The sequence below is a fragment of the Cupressus sempervirens genome, chromosome 1 (genome assembly GCF_028749045.1).
Source record: "Cupressus sempervirens isolate cs-2001-9-10 chromosome 1, ASM2874904v1, whole genome shotgun sequence".
NCBI classification, from domain to species: Eukaryota; Viridiplantae; Streptophyta; class Pinopsida; order Cupressales; family Cupressaceae; genus Cupressus; species Cupressus sempervirens.
Window position 1 is genome coordinate 243,049,894 of NC_143118.1, and position 24,149 is coordinate 243,074,042.

At 33.9% G+C, this 24,149-nt stretch overlaps 1 pseudogene; it reads left to right on the forward strand.

Moving 5' to 3' along the window:
- The first annotated feature begins 13,254 nt into the window (after positions 1-13,254).
- The window catches only part of LOC149577068 (putative LRR receptor-like serine/threonine-protein kinase At1g67720), a 40,803-nt pseudogene continuing 29,908 nt past the window's right edge, over positions 13,255-24,149 (forward strand).

Here is a 24,149-nt window from a genome sequence, read left to right on the forward strand (position 1 = left end):
GCATTACAGAGGTCATGGAACATCTCTTGAAGTCAATTGGGCAATCCTTGCACCAATTATGGCTCATGGAAGCATACAAAGTTATAATTTTGGACTCATATGTGGAAGAAAGTTGTAATTGGGCATGAGATAGGATTTTAGGATTTCATATGGTAGATGTGTCATTTGATAGGTTCATGTAGGTTGTCATGATCATATCTTGTCATTAGACAAGTCAAAACGTTCTAGAATTGAGTTTTGGGGTTTGAACAAGCAGGCCCTGGTTTTTAAGCCATTTTAAGGAGGGTTTTGAAGTTTGGGTGTTTAGGAGTGTGACCAAGACCTATAATCTTGAAAATCCTTAGTGTGTTGGTCCCTTTGTTGAAGCCTTGGTGTTTCTAATTCCTCCTTGTGTGTCCCAGAGTTGAAAGGTACATAAGTGGTGTCCAGAGATTTCTTGGTGAGGAAAGAAAGAGAATTAGTGAGTTGGCCCTTGGGAAGGAAGAAAACTTGTTGTGAAAATACCTCCTAAAAATCAAATGGCTAGAGAACTTGAAGAATTGAGAGAAGAGTTGGCAAAAGAGAAAAGAGAGAGGAGAGAACTTGAAGCATCTAGAGTGAGGGAAGAAAGACAAATGAGACAAGAGAGGCTGAAGCTTATTGCAAGGATAGAATCCTTAGAAAAGTAAAGGCAAGAACCTAGAGGAGAAGAGGTTAGAGGAAGAAATCATGGAGAGAACCATGAAGAAGAAGAGGTTGGTAATGCAAGGCAAGAGCATGAGACAACAGATGATCCTGAAGAAAGGAGATTTATGAGAATCATTAAGGCAGTACAAGGTAATGGTGGGAAGAACCATATTGATTTTCCAATATACCAAGGTAAAATGGATAGTGAAGAAGTGCTAGGGTGGATAGAGGCCCTTGAGAACTACTTTGATCTTGAAGACATAGAGGCAGATAAGAAGGTAAAAGTAGCAACAACAAGACTGAGAGGAACATCACTCACTTGGTGGACTAGTGTTCAGAATGAGAGAGAGGAAAGGTGGTGCAGGGCACCTAACCTATGTGGTAGGGGGGAACAAGTATCTCTGTTGCCGGACACCTTGCCACTCCATGAAAGTGAGGATTCAAGTAGATTAGGAAGTTGGAATAAAGGTTTGGTCCATATTTTACAAGTTGGTCTATGTTTTGTAATAAAGGCACATGTAAGGCCCACAAGCATTTTGGTGTGGTTATAAACCAAGTGACTCCATGGGACCAAAAGGCCTTAGAAAAGGGTATTTAGAGTCTAAACAGTATTAGCAAAAAGTGGTTGTTTGTTTGTTTTATGGTTGGGAATGCCTATATGGTTGTTCCAACGGTCATGTAGACCTTTATATATGTCATATGTGATCTTAGTTGAAAGGGGGAGATCAGAGTGTACGGTGGTTTGGAGAAAAAATAATAAAAACTTCAATTTTCTGGAAATTTACTTAGTTGCATTTAATAAATCCATATGACCAATTTTGAGTCAATGGAATAGTTTAGAAAGTTAGGGAATGCATAAAAACTATAGTTTGAAATTTGAATTTCAAATTCAAACGGTCATATTAGTTTTGGAGGGAAAGTAGTAATTTGGTATTTGTTTGATTAAATAAACCTTTGTAACCAACTTGGTCAGTTGGACAGGTGCATATAAGCCTATTTAAGTTGTAATGAACATATGCAAGACATGAATCATTATTGGTATGGAAAAAATCATAGAAATTGTATAGAACAACAATCATACTTTCCTCTGCATCAATTAAAAAAAAAAAAAATAAATGATACTTATACATATAATGGGGCTCTCTATGCGAATGAAAATCCCTGATGATCTAGGACGCCGAATCTGTACAGGCTCATCGCCAGTAGCCACACCTTTTATACAATAAATAATGTAATTAAATGAGATTACCACAAACATTTTACAAGAATGCATCAATATTTAATCAATTAGAAAACATCTAATTACCTTTCCTTTGTCAATGCATGCTGGCTCACCCCCTGCACTTTGTCCCCCTGGGGTAGGTGGTATCTGCAAGATAAAAGAAAGATTAGCAACCATATATGCTACAATATCAAATAGAAAAAAGAAATGCGAACACAACATAATGTACCGTAGATGTCTCAAGGCCAAATGAAATGGCTGAGAGTGTAGCATCATCTATCTGTCTGAGCTCCTCCTCAGTCATCAACTAAACATGAATGAAGATCACATACATGTAAAAGTCAGTATGGCTTAAAAATTAAAATTACTCTATTATAAAAATTAACTTTAAATCACATATGTCATAACAAAAAAATGTATACACGTACCGTCACCGAAAGAGTCCATGCCTCTACATTCCCCTCCTCTCTCGCATTAGGGTCTGTAGCCTCTGCACGTGCGTCTGGTGTATCCTCGTCTAATACAAAATGATACTCAGGAAGATCACCTATGGGACCCAGGCAAATATTCTTGCATGTAATGCAAGTGTGAGGCACACAAACGTGTGATGAGCTAGCCGATGATGAATTGGCACCAACATCATCAACATGAGGAGGCAAGACTGACCTAGCCTGAGATATCATTAGGCTACTCAGCCTATGAATGGCTCTGATGGTCTGAGAACTAGCCTCTGCCATAATATCTGGATGCTGCACTCAAGGAAGGGGGGAGATATCAGTGGGGGGGACAAAAGTGCCAAGTTTCTTCCACTGGGAAGACGGTCTATCCTGAGGAGCTCCTATTCCTAAGCCCATGTTGGGCTTCATGCTCCAATAGTTCACTTTAAGTTTCAACACAAATTCTGCATATAATTTTTTAAGGAAATAAAATGGTATGTCTAAATTTCCATGTGGAGGGATATCAAAGACCATCCACCAACGGTCCCAAAAATTTGCACGTATGGCGTCATTTGTGCACCATTTAATCGATAGTTTGGTTTTTTTTGGGTCAACTGGTATACCCATTTTTGGGTTAGCAAAAAGGCTTGCCAAATCGTCTTTGGTTATGTTGAGGGCCGCGACCTCATCATAATCCAAACCATCATCAAACATTTGGTGCATTTCATCACGCCAACGAAGAGCGACATTTTGTTGGTTTGTAAGAGTTTCAATGTTATCCACTATGGTGTTTAACGTGGATAACATAGGAGCCAGTGCAGGTACATTATTGTATGTTCTATGCAAACCTCTCAACTCAGTGAGATTTTCATTTATCAAATCCTCGATTCGAGGAGGGTTTTGAGGAGGTAGAGGATCATTTGGTGGACGGTTTTGTGGGGATACTGGATTGTTTGGTGGTGGGTTGCGAGGAATATTATTCCTTGCCTCAGTGTCATCATTTTGATCAGCCATTCCTATTGAATTGCAAAACGTAATATATATTAAAAAAAAATCTAAATTTTAACCATTTTTGTCAAAAAAACCCTAGATTCAACTAAAACAAACAAAATCTTGTTAAAATCTATTAAATTTAGGTTAAAAATGAGTCTGCGGGGGGGGGGGGGGGGGGGGGGAACATACCTGATATCTGATATCCGATTTGCTATTTGATATCCGATTTATTATCTAATATCCGATCTGACTGGCCCAAATTCGTGTGAAAATAAGGGCCACAGGTCTGTGATTTTGTGTTTAATCCATGCACAGGTATCGGATATCCGATATTATAATATAACATATATATTACATTTTATATATTTTTATATTATATTTTATATTTATTATATTAATTTACTATATATTATAATATAAAATATTATTATTATATTATATTATTATAATTTATAATATATTATACTTTTTTATTATATATTATATTATAAGATATTACTTTTTATTATTATATTATATTATATATATATATTATATTACATTACTATATATTATAATATATGAAATATTATATTATATTATTACAATATAATATGTTATTATAATATTATTATTATAGTATAATATTATACGATTATAATATAATAATAATTATAATTATATTATTATATTATAGTATAATAATTATTATAATAATAATAATATTATATTATAGTATAATAATAATTATAATAATATTATTATATTATAGTATAATAATAATTATAATAATAATATTAAATAATAATAATATTATTATAATATAATAGTATGATATATTATTTAATATTATTATTATTATTTTATATCAATAATAATAATATTAAATAATATATCATACTATTATATGATTTTAATTATTAGTCGGATATTGGATTTAAAATCGGATATCCGATATCAAATCAGATATCTGATATGATATCGAATATCCGATATGATATCGGATATCTGATAAGGCTCGGCTTAACCTTCCAGGTTTGGTTCCTGGATAGGTAAAAAAAGTCAGAGCGGATTTTGAAGCGCTTTTAGGCGTCTTCAAACTCTTTTTTTTTCACATCGCCACTTTTTGGCACACCATGATCTTGCACATACCCTGTGGATTTGGACTAGCTAGGAGTTGGATCTTGCAAGGTATTGAATAATTACTATTACTTGTTTTGTATTTGGCTGTAATCGAGAATGTCTTACAGCCTAAAACATTGCATGTAATCAATTGTTTTATGAATAAAGAGTTGTGTATGGTATCAAATCTTATATCTTGTGTTGTATTCCCTCTATGTGGTTATTTTTTGGGGGCTAGGACATCTCCTATAGGGATTCCCCTACCTTGCACTACATCAATATTGCATTCAACAATCTATTTTGATAATAAATTGTTGAGTGCAATATGAAATGTTATTTTAATCTTCATCTTATGATGATGAATTATTGAGTATAATTCAAATCATTATTCAAAATGCATACACAATTTTTCTAATAAAAACTCTTATACATATCATGCATTTTCTTCTTAACAAAATACAACAAAGGATGGAAGAAACACACAACTCTTTGAAATAATGGAGTTTAGATATCAAATCTAGAATTTCTCTAGATAAATAACTATTTTGATGATTTCTATATATTCATAGACCAAACTTATAAATATTTTATATTACTTAACTCATTATGTCAATGAAAAAAAACCTATATTTATAGTGGTATTTATTTAAAAATAATTTAAATGATAAAGTTAGATAATAAAACCTATGGTTTTTGTACACTTAAATGTTAGGGTATAGTGTTGTTTCTCTAAGTTATATTCATCATTCAAGCATGATGTAGGTGCATCTTACACTTAACCTTACCCACATCACCTAAGTGTGTCTATGGGCATTACAATGCATGTTCTATAAATATTATACATAAGATGTTTATAAAGATTCCAAAGTGATGTAGTTCAAAGACTTATTCATTAATTGGAATATCTATAACAAGTAAAGGATGATCCAATTTAATAATATTTCATTTAAATGGAAAATGGTAAGCATTTTATGGAATCAAATTATCTGTGCATCAAGTTTGAAGTTGTTGAACCTCTAAAACTTTGATATATGTTATATTATTGTTCTCCTCCAAATAATATTCTTTAGTCTCATTAGAAGTTATCCCTTAAGCATATATTCTTTTATATTATTTACCATCAAAGTAATGGTAGGCATGGTAAAATATTTTTAAAATAAATTATAAAATAAATTTCAACAATATTTTATTTAAAAAAATTGTTCATCCAAAAGTATAGTATCCTAATGAAGCTTCAATTTACATTCCACCAACTTATACTCAATCTATTTTCATTAAAAATATAAAAAATCAACAACTTAAAATTAATGCACATTATCTACCTAGACAAATCCACCCTCACATAAACCCTCACAAATATATTTTGGGACACGGGTTACTCTTCATTAAATCTAAGTGATACCATTAGAAAATACCACATTAGCATTGGAGGAAGGAGGAGATTCTTGATTCACACTCTCTACTTGAGGTAGAGAAGGCTTCTTTCTTTTCTATTTGGGCCATGTTTTTATATATTGAAATACACTTTGAGATATCTGCATCAAATCATCCATTTTTGGTTTAGAAAAATCTAGAGGAGGTAGGGGTTAATTAGGTTAGTTCAAATAATCAGGTTCAACAAGCTCTAAACCATTTCCTTGAACCCCATTTGAACTTAAGTTCAAACCAAAAGGTGAAATATATATGAAATGGTGAGTCTAGAGTATATTTGTTTATGAAGTTCACACTCATTTAAAGAATCCTCCCAAAAATCTTCTGAGTGAGGGATGGGCGAGAACCATTCCTCCATTTCTAGAACTCTATCAACAAACCCTTTACTATCAAATCCCTGTCTCTAAAAGTAAATTTTGAAATCAAAAGTGCACAGATCCATCCCAATATTTAGCACATCATCCAGAGACTTAGATGAAAGGTTATTCAAATTTAGAGGAAGAAAACTCTCCTTTTTTTCTTCTAGTAAGAATTCCATAGTTATCACAACCAACTGGTGACAAAGTTCAGCTAAAATAAAATAATCAAGAGCATATCTCTAGGTAATCTCAGGGGTTCCTCATCAAAATCTCCCACTCTCCAGTAGGTGAACCTAGGAAATTGGGTGAATAGGCTTCCATACATTTCAGTATATGATTTTTTCTATTAATATATATTGAATCAAATTTATATTGTTAAGATAGATTCCTATTATTGTATTTACCGTATAAAAATGATTGGCTAGATTCGTATCATATATAATGTATAATGTATTTTCAACTGTCATATAAAATAATTATATAGTTTGTATAAATGAACTCTATTTTTTAAATATTCTTATATAATAAGAACTATAAAATATAAATTTAATACAAAGTTTGATTATATTATAAATCTTAATATCTAAAAATCATTAATTTTTAACAAAATATATGACATGCTAAATGATAAAAAAAAGTCATATATTTATTTTATTAACTTTATTATCTTAATGAATTATTATTTTTATACTAATCATAAAAAAATCTTTTTTAAAAATATATAAACATATTTCTATATGTATGTATATATATATATATATATATATATATATATATATATATATATATATATATATTTATTTATTTATTGAAGAAAATGATAAGTTATTTTTATCAAATTATTTTCTATTAATATCAATAATTTATATCTTTAAAATAAGTAAATTATATTTTAAAAATTTATCTATCTATACAAATCATGCATATGAGAGCGGTGTCATTTAACTCAATTATATTACTATACGAAGGTGACTAGTAAAATAGAATTGTGTTTTCCTTTCACCCAAGAGTAAAGTGTTTTCTTTTAACAATCTTCACTCCACCTCTAGAAATTTTAACAAGTATGTAAGCATCCAAAGGATTTTGATTGGAGTATGGTAGTTTCGTCTAGTAATTGAAGAGGAAATTTAGTTATATATTTTTCAATCATATATTGAGTTGTATATTATCATCATCGACTAATTTATTAAATAAAGCATGAGATTTTTTCATACACTAGTATGCAAAAGGCATATGGCATGGTACAAGTACGTTAGGCATAGAGCTAAGACATGTGGAGGAACAAAAACTATGAGTTCTTTGGTATATAGCTTGGGTAATCTTGAAACGTTATGCCCCAAAATCTATAGTTTAAATAGGAATAGAGTTTAATGTTGAAGAGAAAATACATTAAAAAAATCCTTGTTCAATTGAAGAAATAAGGAATAAGCTCTTTCCAAATCTGTGAATGTTGGTGGGTTGAACTATAAAAATATTTTAACTTTTTGTTACCTTTAACTTCAAACTTTAACAGTAATATAATTTTTCAAATAATTTATTGAAGAAAATTAAATAAAAATTTGTATTTTTGTAGAATATTGCATTGAAGTTTAATGTTGAAGAAAAAGTACATATGACAAATTAAATGTTCTTAGAGTAGAAAGTTATTAAATTTAGATGGTTGAAGAAACAAGTAAATATGTTTACTCTTAATCTTTAGAAAAAATTATTTAAGAAAATATCTAACACTAATGAATTGAATAGTTTTGTATTTTAATCATTCCACTAATGATTTTTTCTTTTTCTATGGCCCATTCTTAATTTTATTCTAATTTATCTTTAGTGTTTTTGGTTAGATTTGGTTAATTGGATTAGTTTCAGCTTTATAAGTTTAATAGCCTTTACTAACTAAATATGCTACACATGCATTCTATAACTATAATGACAAGTACATAGCACTTGTTAATTATTTTTATACTACCGATAACATAGTGCATTGCAATTTCATTATTTTTTTTGATCATTTTTAAAAACTTTCTTTTAGCTTTAGTAAGGTGAAAGATAAACAGGATAATCTCCAAACAAAATGCACTAAAGGCAAAACAAAGTCAAAGTTATTTTTTTCCAAATTCACCAAAACCTAGTGATTTTTTTTCAATTTTTTTGTTGTTTTCGACTACAAACTATGCAAATCACAAGGATCAAATGGTGAAATTTTTGGAAAAATCCATGATATTTTTTATTTTTTGAAAATTGGTCAACTATATAGTTTGTAGGGAGGATAGTCACATCCTTTTAGGGATAGGCTAATCTCTAGAAAATATGCACTAATGACAAAACAAAGTCTTTTTTTTTTTTTTTTCCAGATTCATGAAAATGTATTGATTTTTTTTTCCATTTTTGTTGTTGTTTTCGACTACAAACTATTTAGATCATGAAGCTCAAATGCTAAAATTTTTGAAAAAATCCATGATGTTATCAATTTTCTGAAAATTGGTCAAATGTACAATTTGTAGGGAGGATAGCTATGTCCTTTTAGGGGGGACATGCTAATCTCCAAATAAAATGCACTAAAGACAAAATAAAGTCAAACATTTTTTCTTTCCAGATTCACAAAAATGTAGTGATTTTTTTCCAAATTTTTTGTTGTTTTTGACTATAAACTATGCAGATCAAATGTTGAAATTAAAAAAAAAAATCCATGATGTTTTTGATTTTTTCATAGAATTTATAGGGAGGATAGCCATGTCCTTTTAAGGACAGGCTAATCTCTAGAAAAAATGCACTAAAAACAAAACAAAGTCAATATTTTTATCAGATTCACGAAAACATAGTGATTTTTTTCCAAATTTTTTGTTATTTTCAACTACAAACTATGCAGATCATGAAGATCAAATGCTGAAATTTTTAGAAAAATCCATGATGTTATCATTTTTTTGAAAATTGGTCAGTTGTATGGTTTGTAGGGAGAATGGCTATGTCCTTTTAAGGACAAGCTAATCTCTGGATAAAATGCACTAAAGACAAAACTAAGTAATTTTTTTTTTTCTAGATTCACAAAAACGTAGTGATTTTTTTCCAATTTTTTTGTTGTTTTCGACTACAAACTATGCAGATTATGAAGATCAAATGTTGAAATTTTTAGAAAAATCCATGATGTTTTCAATTTTTTGAAAATTGGTCAGTTGTACAGTTTGCAGGGAGGATAGCTTCGTCCATAAAGATGAGGATAAGATTGATAAGTTGTTGAATATGATATAAGATTTACATGTTAAACAAAATAAAAATGAAGGTTTTAGATCTAATAGAGATGATGGGCCCTACATGTTTAGATTGTAAGATATGCCATAAATACCAATTGGAAGGATGGAAAACCTATAAGGAGAAATGAAACCCCTAACCCTCTAAAGAGGAATAATAATTTTATGGAAAATGGTTCTTGGTGTGAAATTTGCAAGTTTCCACATGCTCCTAATCAATGTGTAATTACTCATAGTGTTTTGGAAAAGGAAGAAGAGTAGGAAAAGAAACCAACCATTGAGACTCTATCATCAAATCCACTTTAGGGAGATGATGATTCTTTTGAATATAAATACTTTCCTGATATTGACATGATGAGGATGAGGCAACAATGTTCACAATAGGTTTTCTTTGATGAAGAGGGAAATCCAAGAGTAAGACACTTAATTGAGGAAGAAAAAAGATCTTACACCATTGTAGTAGTGGAACAAGCCAAACATGGTTATCAATTGAGAAATAGGACTATAAATCCTAAAAATGAGAAATCACCAAGAGTAAGTGTCAACAAGCCAAAACCAAATTTGCATAAAAAGGATAATGAGAAGGTCATACCAAATCAACAACAAACAAAGGTAACTCATCCCCTTAATAAGAAAACAATGGGTAAGAAGATGATAAATGTTAACTCCTTTATTTCAAATGATTTGTCTCAAATAAAAAATTGAGTTCCTTTCTTTGAAATTGTTAAGATCCTTGAGCATGCAAAGGAAGTCATAGATCTCCTATCTAAAGTCAACAAGGAGGATAATTCAAGAGATAAAAATGTTAATGATGCACTGATTATTTATCTAGGGGTGAATTTATTGCAACCACCACATTTTTCTTGTAATTATAAATTCTATTATTACTATATAGACAATAGTTTACCTACTTTTATAATCATAACTATTTTATAAGTGGAATCATGAGTTTGGTATCATATTGATCATTATCAGTGACACTAGAATTTCAAGATTGTTAAGCAATAGTGGTAGTCAAAGCTTACAAAATGAAATAAATTTGGAACAAAAATCAGAGAGAACATCTTTTTAATGCTTAGAAAAGATGGTTCCCTTATAATTGAAGATGGTAATGATTACATTTATCAATTGAAATTTTTGATTTCCAAATATGTAAGCCAAAAATGTACACTATAATAACCATATTTGGCAATTCTAAATAAGCTAAAGAATGATTAAGAAAAGGAACCTATGCAGTATAAATGGGGACAGAAAAGTTGCATGACTAGACTAGCACTTTGTAGTGTTAGAGCATTAGGGATTTCTAGTTACAAGGGCTTGAGCATTAAAAGGAAATAATGAAGAAATCTAGCGAGGAAATGGTCTTTTAAACATTAAAACCAACATATCAATATAATAAATCTAACCATAATGAAGTGGTTGTTGCAAGAGTTTGGTATAGAGAAATATCAAATGTAAAAAGAAAACCTCAACTACCCTAAGAAGTCTAAGTAAATTCATGCGTACAAAAGATTAAAATAAAGCCTACTATCATCAAAACACCAAGGTAATTGTGAACTATAGTATGAGTCATAGAGCATAGAAATAAAGCAAATAAATAATCAATCCCTAGAGCCTTGTCTAGTAGGAGACTCAACACATTTGAGTGATATCCATATAGAGAAGGAAGTAAGCAGAGAAGATATGAAATGCATGAGATAATAATATCTTTAAAAAATCTAGGTGTTTGCGACAACTAGATGTTGACCTTCCAAATTCTAGGCCCTACTATTTGAGATGGTTCCCGTCGTAGTGCTATAAGCCTTTTAAATCTATGCTAATAGCTAGCTCTAAAAACCAAATATAGCATTAAAATCTTTGTCTAAAGAATTGAAAAATATCAGGACAAAATATATATCCTCTAACAACTTCCACTATGAATAATACATGTAATAAGTTGTTGATATTTTTTAGTTAAATTTGAAAACAATCTAGCATTTGAAAAAGATAAAGAGACATAATGATATGAACAAGAGGAAATTTATTATTGGATAATAAATCTTAATCCATGCCTCAAACTTTACGTTAAATCAGGATAAGCTACACACACTCTTCATCAGAGAATTAGGTAGAAATTAGCTCTTCAAATTTGCAACACACTTTGTTTACAAGAGGGTGTTATCATAATTGTACGAAAAGAGATCTAGATAGGAGGCAAATTTTGTGGAAAAACAAATTTTCTATTTCAACTTACACAGAGATTTCAAATTTCTTAGAGAAGTGAAGTGAGGTCTTGACATAGAGAATACAGTTCAATAGGAATAATTAAAAATGCCTTCTACAATTTTAAGAAACATGTACACCAATTGATGCATCGTACTATTCATTCTATTGACATATCAACACATGCAAATAAACCCTTTAGAAAAAAATCACTTCCTTTGTAGCCATTATATAGGATAGAGCAAGAAATGGATGAGTGATTAAAATGAAAATCCCCATGCTATGCATGATGGACATGTGTCCCACCTAAAAATGCCAAATGTACTCTTAATATTTTTTGTAAAATCCTTATGAATTAAAAGAAAAGAAAAGATCAATGAGAAAATAACTTCACCCAATAAGAAAAGTATAATTTCAAATTAATATTTGAGTGAAATTACAACATTATTAAAAAAAAATCGATTTAGGCACAAAAAAATCATTTAGTATTTTTTTCAAGAATCTAACTAATATGGAAGGAGGCAATCGAAACTATAGCCTCCTTCCCTAATGATGTGGACTAATAATAAAAACCATTCATGATGAAATGGACTTTTCTTTTCACCTACAACATATATAGATGAAAGTTTGAATCAAATTTACATTGTTAACATAGATTTGCATTATGTAATTAGCAATATCATAATGATATGGTCCTTTTCTTTCACCTATAATATATATATATATATATATATATATATATATATATATATATATATATATATATATATATATATATATATATATGTTTGACAAGTTGGCGACTAAATTTTTCTATTCAATTATTGAATTTTTATTTTTATTTTTCATATTATATTTTAAAATTATACTTTTAATGATAATTATTTTTAGAATGAAATGAAATGCATGATAAATTATAAATTTTCAATACTATAATATTCTAACTTTTGATATAATAGAAAATAAATTATATAAAAAGTTATGGATGAAACGTGATAAGTGCAAGTTAGAAATTAAGAAATGTATTTTAGCTTAGATTAAGATGCTTTATGAAGTTGTTTAGGTGGAGTGAAATGAAAAGTCATAATATACAATTGTTCCCTCCAAATTGTTGTTACAAAATCAGTCTTCCAAATAAAATCCAAAAATATATATATATTCTTACTCTACTAAAATGACAACTCCTTATTAATTATTTTACACATGACTAAAAGTACAACTATATTGAAACTTTTTATTTCTATTTTCCACAACATTATCATGACTTTAACTCTAGTACAATGAAAAAAGAAAAAAGAAAAACTTTTTACATCTATAAATCTAAACATTAAATATAATCTATAAAACTCCTATTCGAGTTTTATACAAGACAATGATAAGCCTTTAAAACCCTCAAAAACCCCACTTCGGAAAGACTACATCTCGAATGAAGTTGTTAAGACATTACTAGAACTGTTCTATTCGTCACCATATGCATCAGGCAACGTCTATACAGCCACGAAAATGCACTTTCTTACGAAGGAGAGGACTTAGAATTTTTTTTAAAAAGTTTGAAAAAGCAATGTAAAGGAAGTGCATTTTCGTGGCTGTATAGCCACGGGCATATGCATCAGACTTCAAAACGAAAGTCTTCTCAAATAAGTCATAAAACACACGCTTTCTTTCTACGTTTGAATAGTCGCAAAAATATGAATGAAATCAAATTTGACAAAAGCAGCCGACAAAAGTAAAACACATTTTGACTAAATAAATAACTTTTCTAATAAATAACTTTCCTCCCATTTTCCAGACTCTATTGTGTTCAACAGTTCCAAGTATCATTTCATTTTAACATAAAAACTGATTCTTTTTAATATCACGTTTACTTTTTAGTACTGCACTGAACAGACAATCTGCCCCTAATAATGGGGAGGAAAATAATCTTATTTCCCTTGCTCGTGTTTTCGTGTGGAAAAGTAAGTCGACGAAAGTGAAAATGGGAAAATGATGCACTCTTCCAATCAAGTCACATCCCTAGACTTTTCTACTCAGAATCAAAAGAGATCTTTCATCATTGCGGGACCATAAGTTCCTCCCATTTTCCTAGAGTGTTCGCTTTTGGCCTTTTTGTGTGGAAAAAGTCAATAAAAAAAGATGATTCTTATAGGGGTAGGAAAAGTAATGATTATTGTTTTTCGTGTTCAACTAAACTTGATGTTTATATAAATGTATAATACCAAAAATATATATACTTATATTAAAATAAAAAATAAAAAAATAGTATAATTATAAATTTTAAAAAAAAATCTATTCATAGAGAAAATAAATATATTGGACAAAAATAGTCAAAGATCTATGGTTAAAAGATGATCATAGAAATATAAGATTCTTTTTATACTTCTATTCAAGTTTTTTCATATCAATTTGATTTTGGAGTTCTAGTGATTTACTATCTTAACTAAAAGTGTTTATTTATATTGATAGAATATATAACAAATTAATTAGAGGTGAGTTAATTGTGTTAGTACAATTGAGTGTATCAAAATAATTTGAAAAAAAGAAAAAAATGTCTTTGTGAAAAAATATTTTAACATATATCATTTAACTTTAACAAACACAAATACTCAAAAAAATCATGTGTAAATAGATAGAACTTTTTTTAGTTCCAATACATTTAAATTTTACTTATCATGCATCTAAGTCCATTTCATTTCTTAATTTTACATTTAAGATCCTTAAATAATAAAAATTACATATGAGAAATAAGTAGCACTCATTAAATCAAATTGATTATTGCTTTTTTTTTAAAAATCTATAGGTGAAAAGGAAAAGCCTTGGAGATGCTCTTTGGTGACGCTAATGCTTGCATCACCATCAATAATTCGCAATCTAAAGCTTTTGGACTTTTTCGTTCCATCAGACAAGGTTGTCCGCTAGCTCCAGCACTTTATGTCCTTGCTACTGAAGGTTTTGGTTATTTACTTGCTCACTCTGTGTCTTCAGGACTGGTCCGTGGCATTTCCTTGCTTGATTCTTCCTCCCAGTTAGTCAATGGTCATTTTGCTGATGATTCTTTTCTTACTCTTATTGAAGATGAAGAAAACATAAAAAATGCTTTAAATTGTCTGGACACTTTTTGTCAAGCCTCTAGCTCTGCCATTCAATGGCATAAAGTGCCCTGCTATCGACAGTCTTTTTTGCCAGCTCCACCTTGGTTTAGCCAATTCCAATGGAAATGGGTTACTCATGGAGAAATCTTCCGCTTTCTTGGCATTCCCTTTGTTTTCCAGGCTTCCCCTGTGGAACTTTGGAATGTTGTGCTTACAAAGATTAGCAAAAAGCTTGATTATTGGATCACTAACCTGCTTTCTCTTGCTGGTAAATTCCAGATTTGTTCTAAGATTTTGGCTGCCACCCATGTGTATTATTCTTCTTGTTGGGCTCCCTCCAAAGCTTCCTATCTCAAATTAGAATGTTTGCTCAGAGATTTTCTTTGGGCCTCTGGTTCTGACCATCATAGTTTTCACAGAGTTGCTTGGGATTTCTGTTGTCTCCCAAGGGAATCTGGGGGTCTCGGCCTGCTTTCCACTGGGAATCAGGGCCTTGCCCTATGTGCTAAATGGATTATCAGAGCTATTTCTGGAGATGAAGACTGGAAAATTCTTGTTAGGCATTGCATCTCTTCAGGCTTCCCTACTAACAGATCAACGTGGAAGGGGATTGGTTTTCAGACCCTTCTCACTATGCATGAACCAGTGGTCATACAGGGCTCTTTTGTTAGTAAAAGCATCTGGAAAGCCTGGGAAGCTGTTAAACGTTGGCTTCGTTGGGCTGGTGATGAGTTTTGCAATGGGTTGTCCTTAAATCAACAGAACATTTGGTGGTCTCCCCTGTTTGCCTTCTAGGGTACTCCTCTTGCCAAGACTCAAGGTGCCAGTGCTCTGCGTTTCTTTAAACATGGCATCCGCACTACCAAGGACATTTTTTCAAGAGTCACCATGAATTTCAGGTCATGGGAGGATATGCAAGTTCAATACTGCCTTGTTCGTGCCGATCGCTAGACTTATGACCTTCTGTTGTCTTCCATCCCTGTGCACTTACTTCATAAAGTGGGGATTCAGTTTGTTCGTCCTTGGTGGTATGATTGGAAGTGGTTTCCTGCCACTCCATTTACCAATTATAAGCCCAATATGGGATACAGATGGCTTTTGCCCCACCTTCCGATGGTGGACACACTTAATCAATAGTGGCATTTGCATTCTTTGCTTTCTCAATGGAGAAAACGGTTCGACACCATTTGGAGTGCCATTACAGAACCTAAGATTGCACACTTTGCTTAGTGCTTTGCCTTCCAAGGTCTTCCCCTAGGGCCTCGGCTCAAGCACATTGGGGTTCCTGATCCCAGATGCCCCTTCTGTGGCCAACCTGAGTCCTTTTTGCATATTTTCTAATTTTGCAAGCGTGCTCAGAAATATTGGCACTGGATTCATGATTTTTTCAAGCCTTTTAGGCCCGAACCTTTTTCATGGCACATGATCCTGCTGGGTGATTCCCCCAAATTTCCTCAGAAGTTCTCCCAGATTTGGCATACTTTTAGGATGGAAATTTTGTTTTCTCTATGGAAAGATAGGAATGCAGTTTTATTCACTCATAGTTTTTTGGATGTTAACATTGCAATGTACACTAAGGTATGCATTTGTAACAATGTCATTATGCAGATACAGGTGCAAGCTAATAAAGTTGCCCTGGAGGTTGCACCCTTATAGGAATTGTTAAATCATTGGGGCAATGCTCCTTGCACCATTGCCAGAGTGCCTCCAGATGCCTCGGTTGATGCCTCCTCGTCTTGCGGTCGCCATTCCCGACACCAGTCCTCTGGCTGGCATTCACACACATCGCGCTCCCAGGGTCCCCGCCACCGCTCTCCCAGCGGTGGTCATGGCAGTTGGAGGCGTCGCTCTACTTCCCCACCACGTGGTGGTTCTGGCTGGTCCCCGGCTCCCCCCCTGGACTAGCTTCTGGCTGGTCTCTGGCTCCTCCCCCTGGATGGGCGCACTTTGGCAAGTTTCCTTGGCTGGCCTTGGCAATTTCTCCTCCGCGGCCAGACAAGAGGGATGTGGAGATTGCGACTACCCCAGACCCTGCTGATGCTGCTGACAGCTGGATTGTTCCCAGTCTGCCTCACAATCCCACTGATGCATGGGGATTTTCTGATAAAGATGATCCTCCTCTCTCTGCTGGTACTGCCTTGGTAGCCTGAGGTTGTTAAAAGTGTTTTTTTTTTTTTGATGAATAGTTTATAGTTTCTGGCTGAGGCGATGTTGTTTTTTCCAGCTTCAGCCATTTGAACTCATTCGCAGGGTGATACTGTATCCCCTAGCCCCTTTTTTGTGAATTGTAATCTTAGTAAATTTTATTAATTGAAAAGGACTATTCATCAAAAAAAAAAAAGGAAAAGCCTTATTTATATTATTATTCACAATGTATTTTACATTTTCCAACAATGGAAAAAGAAAGGAGAATAAAACCCTAGACTTATATTGCTTTTATTTTGCATTATATTTAATAAGTCAAAATTAAGTTTCCTTACCAATAAACACTTGGTGAAGGTTTGGCAAATGGGGTTGCAAGCTTTATGTTTAACCATCGAGGAAACTCTCTAGTTACTTATGAGCATCACCTAAATCCAATGAGTGCTAAGTGTTCCATTTATTCTCATGAATTCACGTTGAATCACTAGTCATAAAACATGGGTCAATGAATTTGACTCAAAATCACATAATCCTGATAGCAATATCATTGCTTTACATAGTTTTATTTTTTAAATGAGCTTAAGCAGTTTTCTGCTCTTCGATTGCATATGTGATCTTTCGCCTCTGCACTTAACAGTTCTCCTACATGGACCTTGTTGTTCGATATTTGAAGTCCATGGGCCATGACCTTTCATCTTGTACCTTAGTTGTATATGTTTCTATAGATAGCTATGTATAACATGCCATATGAATGTAATGTATTGATTAAAAGATTAATAAGAGATTTTCCTGCTAAGTTTTGTCAAACCATTATAATTTAATTTACAGTATAATGTGTTTGTTCTATTTTTTTACTATCATTGTCTTCAAGTTTATCTGTTGGAATATATCTTACACTTGCAAGGGACAGCGTTTGTGTATTATTTAAAGGATTGGACAATTTATGGTAGGTGTGAGGCTATGATCGTAATATGTAGCTAATTCTGATGCAGGAGCATCTTGCATGGGAAAATTATTGGGAAAAAAAAAATTGAAAAAAAAAAAATTTGTGGAGGAGAGAGAAAGTGACGAAAATTAGAGGAGAAATAATAAAAAAATAAAAAAAGGGAAAAAGGAGAAAAGAAAGGAAAAAATGAATTTCTATTTTCGAGGTGCATAGGTGGCATAATAGAAAAAAATTTAAAAAAAATGGTTGTCATTCCATTTATCGAGGTGTGTGGGTAGAATTCTAGAAAGTTATGAATATTGTAGAAAGTTGTGGATATTGTAGAAGGTTATGAAAGTTGTAGAAGGTTGTGGAGGAATTCTAGAAGGTTGTGGATAAGCCATGCATGGGGTGGTAAGTGCCTATTTAAGCAAGGCATATGAGCATTTCTAAATGAAGCTCAAGGAGTAGCTTGAGAAGTGGAAGCTCAGGAAGTAGAAGCTTTGGAAGGAAAAGCTTGAATGTGTGAAAGTTGGAAGGTGAGAAATTTGGAAAGTGTGAAAGAGAAAGAGGAAGTGAAGAGTGAGTTTTCCTGAGTCTGTAGATAGAGTGCCGAATGTGAGGCAGTTTACAGCAGGATTGTGATGGACTTGTGAGTGTGTAGACAGAGCATCGAATGTGAGGCAGTTTACACTTGGATCTTGGATTAGGTTTGTGAGAAGAGCTAGTGGCTGTGGTTTAGAAACAAGGAGGTTGCTTGGTGGCTTGTGAGCACAAGTTGAGATCTCAGAGGTTTCTACCAGAGTGTGGATCTGGGCTAGCTTGGGTTTGGATTGGATCTTGAGAGATCTTGTTGCATTCTTTGTCATGAGTTGGTAAGGGTGGTGTGGCCCTTTGTCAATAGTATCAGAGCATACCTTCATCAAGTGGTATCAGAGCATACTTTCATCAAGTGGTATCAAAGAGGCCCATCATCAGTGGTATCAGAGCAGTACTCCATCTGTATATGAGCAATGTTAGTATGCTAATAGAAACCAAATTTAAATAAAGCTTCTACAAACTAAACAAAATTCATAAAAATTCATAAACTTCAAGATAGACTAAGATGAGCTCTCAATTGAGAATATGAGCCATTAATGGGCTCTCTCAATGAGAAGCTCTCTTGTTGAGTAGCTTTGTCTAAATAGATAAGATGTATGCTCAAGCTTTATGCCTCAAAAAGGGCTTCAAATGGAGTTGGAATTTGGGTGTGAGTGTATGGTTTTGATGTAAAATGGCTTCTCAAAATGGCATTATGACTTTACTTCATGGATTGTGTTATTTTGCAAAGGGGAAGGATCCAATTTATAGGCAAGAGGCTTGAGGGATTGAGGGCTAAGATGCAAGGATGGGAAAAAGCTCATGGAGGGCTTAGATTGCATGAGAGGAGAGCACATGGATTGTGCTTCCTTATAGCCAATCAAGGAGTGACACATGTCACATGGTGAGAGGATGGAGGAAAGGGGAAGGATGAGTCAACAAAGGAGGCTCAAGAGATAAAATCTTCATAAAGACCCTTCATAAGTGCTTTGTAAGAACATTTATGACTTTGTGGGCTTTATAAAGTTTTGTGGTTGAAGATATTTGTCAGAGATACCATGAAATTCAAATTTGAGGGTTTAGGGGGGTTTTAAGCTTGCTTAGGTTTGTAAAAATGATTAGAGGAAGGGTTAGAGATGGCTTAGGACTAGGCAAGTGGATGGCAAGTGGATTGCAATTAATGAGGGTGGGGTGAAGGAGGAGATATTTGTTAACTTTGGCTTGAGTTAGCAAGTCTTAACCCATGTTTAGGGAATGTGACAAGGTTAGGAGGGGATTAGGATTAGGGTTAACGACATCTTCTAGAAGAGTCTAGACTTTGGATGAGGATAAAGACTTTCTAGAATAGTCTAGAATTTCCTAGGATGAGGATGAAGACTTTCTAGAAGAGTCTAGAACTTCTTAGGATGAGGATAAAGACTTTCTAGAAGAGTCTATAACTTCCTAGGATAAGATTTTATGAAATAAATAAAGTTTTATTTATTTCAAGGGTTTGGGTTGAGGAGATATTTATTAAAATATTTTTAATAAACATAAGGATTAATATTTAATCTTGATTAAATATTTTGAGTTGGAATTAGAGGTAGGAAATGATGAGATTAACCTTTAATCGAAATTAAAGAAGGATTAGAAGATTTTGGAAGAGGTTATTGGTCTTAAGGAAATTGGCCAACTTTTGGGCAAAAAAAAAAATAAATTATTTATTTTGAGATTTTTGGTCAATTTATTAATTAAATAATTAATAAATAAGGAAATAATGTTTAAATAAGATTTAAACATTTTTGGGAGGGATTCCTTAATTAAATATTTTTAATTAAGATAAAGGGATTTAATGGCATAAAAATTAATTAATTAATCAATTAAATAATTAATTAATAAATGATGATGTCATCAAAGATTTTTTCAGAAAATAAAAATACTTTATTTTCTAAAGGTTTTTAGGTGTCTACATTTTGCCCCTCTTTGATGTGATGCCGCAAGTGGCATGGCATCAAAGATAAGAAAATAAGATGCCCAAGGCTAGAGCAGAAGAGGAGATAATGGACTATGAGATGCCCCCTCAAGAAGGCAGCGGGGAGAGAAAGCAAGGCTCGATGGCTTCTTGAAAAGTACAAGAATCTCGGATGAGCAAGGAAACTCAGATTGGCAAAGAGAAGGGGCTGAATTAGCTCCAACTCTCACTATGGGAGAATGATAAAGGAGAATCAGATGCACAAGAGGAAGCAAGCTTAAGACTTTAGGGAAGGTGGAGGATGAAGGAGCAGAGCGCTATAAAAAGGAGTCCAGGATAGGGAGATGGATGAGGGGATTAAAAAGCTGATGCAACAGGATTTCAAAGAGTCAGATTGGTGGAAGATGGGTTTCGAAGATCCCTAGGACTAGGATTGTGGATCTCGAAAGATGAGGCTTGGTGGATTGATTTGGATTGGTGGATCCCTAAGACTAGGATTGTGGATCCCTAAAGCTAAAGGTGAGGAGTGATTCAAAGAGATACTGATGCATAAGCTGGGGTAGGAGAGACAGATGCTAGTTATGGATGGGGGATAATGGAGATGAAGGGAAACCATTGAAGCTTTTTTTTGAGCAAGGGGATACTTCAAAGAGAAGTACCACCATGTAGTTGAGCACTAGATTTGCTATAGGACTGTTGGTTAATTGCCAAGGTTACCAAGAACATCAAGGCCTTTTCACCAACTGTCCAGAGGACTGACAAACTGACTCAAAACAAACACGCAAGGATTGCCCCAGTATCACACATGAATCTCAGAGGAAGCAGTGTGGAAACGACACTGGGTAACCCACAAGCAAAAAAGAAAACAAGCAAAAGACATGATCAAGACCTTACGCTCTGATTGCCCCATTCACAGTATACCATGATATGAAAGATTGTGTAAACCTTGAGGAGGGAACAAGGGGATTGCTTGGAAAAGATATTTCAAGACCCAATAGGGAAGAGTCCAAATCAAAAGAAAGCGAAAATCCAAAAGAGAACTGTTTTCCAACAAGATGGGTAGGACGAGGTACTAACGGACCAAGATCAGACATGAGGAAAGCTATATCCTGCAAGGACCTATCGGAGAGCACCTAAGCTGGTGGATTTGGATGAGTGATGCGTCTGGCAAGCTGAACTAAGAAAGATAACACTTTGGTGATAGGAAATCTAGCTAAAGGATGCATTGGAATAGCTAACCAAGATGTGCGATGGGTGCAAGATGCTGATCAAGGACGAACTAACACGAACACTGGATAGATGCAATGGTACTAAGCTAAAGAGGATGTACAAGCTAACATACCAAGATATTTACAAGTGAGCTAATCAAGATATGGTACAAGCTAACGGACCAAGATAGTTACAAGTAGGCAAAAGCTCAGGATGATAGGATAGCGGGATGGTTCGATGTTGTGCAAGATGCAAAAGCTAAGGGTGGGGTGATAGTGAAAGATATGGATTTGGCAGGATGCATCCAATGATGATGAGAGATTTTGTGACCAAGGATAGCTAGAGGAGCAGGATGAGATGGCTGGATAGGATGGTAGATAGCTAGGATTATGATGGATATAAAGAGATGACATTGGGTTTGCATGAGGATAGCCTAGAGCTAGCTACCAATGACAAGGGAGGATGGACAAAAAAAGATCTCCAAGGAATATAGTGCCCCCAATCAGAAGATAACATGCGGAAGGAGGTCTTATGATGGATGTGATAGGATTGAAGCTAGGATGGAAAAAGTTGAAGGGGTTAGGGAGATGGATGATAGCTGAGATAATTGGCTGAAGCTGCATAAGATTAGTGGATGGTGTGAGATGGAAGCTGGAGGATGGAGGATAGGTGGATAGATTGGAAGATGGAGGTGGATGTCAAGAGATGACCAAAAGCATGTTAGATTGTGGTGACTGATCAGGAAAGTACTGTACATACTTCATAAATAGATTATGGCCGACATATGGCCGACATGTTATAACCCTAAAGCGGTTTAATACTTGTATAAAAAGAGCTTAGGGTTGGGTATTTTTCATGTGTGGTGATACGAAATTGGTTCTTGCGGCGGTATTGAGCTGTAAGGGATTACGGATTGTAATCAGGTTGTAATCACTGGATTGTAATAAGATCAGACTTGCTGTTTGGTGGACGTAGCCCAGGGATTGGGTGAACCACGTTAAATCTTGGTGCCTTGTGTTCTTTTTCTGTGTATTCTATTATTTTCTGTTATTGGTTATATTTGCATGTAGTTTTTATTTCTGTCCGTGGTTTATCCTAACAAAGCATGAGGGTGATAGGCTAAGCTGGGCATGGCAGGATTACGCATGACGCTTGTTTGCCAAGTTTTCATCATGGTACTTGTCCAAGGTGCTTGAATTGCCAAGTTTTCACCAGTGGACGCTTTATTTTTCTTTTCTTTTTTGACTTTTTGACATTGGACTTAGCTGGAATGGTTTTGGCTTTCTTTAGCTATTTTGGCTATTTTGGGATTTTTCACTAGCTGTTGGAATGTTCAATTTTGTTGCTAGCTATTGGTACACCGGATGTGTGATTTATGCAATAGATGGGATTAGATGGGATTGATGGTAGGAGATGGAGGGATGAAAATGCTGGAAAGGAGCATGAGATGGGGATGCTTGCAAGAGCAACATTGGCACATGTTGGAACGGGTGTGAAAAGAGCATATGGGCGATAGATGGTAGATGCAGGCGTGATGGAGGATTTTTGGAAGTGTGCTTGGGGATATATGCACCCAAGATGGAGTTAGGAGATGGGGGACATGAGTCACTAGATGGGGGATTAGCAATGGTGGATGTCATTATGCATTGGGTTTCAACTTTTTTCTTGGGGATCCACATGGTTTTGGATTTTCTTTTCATAGGCTTTTGTATTGTTTTGCATTCTTTGATTGTATTTTTCCTTTTTGGAGTATGTCTTTTAGAATAGACATATGATTGCCTAGGATGTGGAATTTTAGCTTTATGCATTTTGAAGTTGGCATTTACATTGTTGTGGTAAGCTTTGGGAAGATGGTTAGGAGAAGCTTTGTGAGATGGAGAGGATATGAGAAAGCATGTAGGGGGATGATGATGGATGATGTGCCCTGATATGTGCCTTTGTTGATCTTGCATAGGAATGGATGGAATAGGATTTTTATGATGGCTAATAGGAGGATGGAGGATGGTAGATTTTGGGACATAGGGACCCAAAATGGATTTAGCGGATGAAGGGGGGATATGGTAGGTTGTTTTGGGTTGCAAAGATGGTGGAGGGGGGATGACATAAGATTTCTTGAAGAAGTGATGGGAGGCTGGCATGGTGGGCTTGGAGATAGGCTTGGTTTGGGGGTGTGGTGTACCAACACCTTTAGATGGTGAGCCTTTGGATACATATCCAAGACCATGAAATCCTAGATTTTTTTGTGCAATAATAGGCTCTCTGATTCCTTGCTCTTGTGGTCCTAAACCTTGACCTTGATAATGCCATCGATTGAGCATTTGAACAAGCTGAGGAAACTTTTTGCTTGCAGAAAATGGTAGAAGTGATTTATTAGGTGTATTGCAATGGGGAGATACTGTTCTTAATTCTTTTGCTGAGAGAGGGCCACCGTGGATGAATGTAAGTGAACCAAGAGGGTAGATTATAGATGGTGGAATAGCTTGGATAGGTGGTAAGATGGAAGCATGGAGCGGGGGAGATGGAAGGATAGGATCTTGATGTAGCTGGTGGGATGACAAGATATCTTGTAGTGGAGGAGATATGGCTTGAGGTTTTGGAGATGGA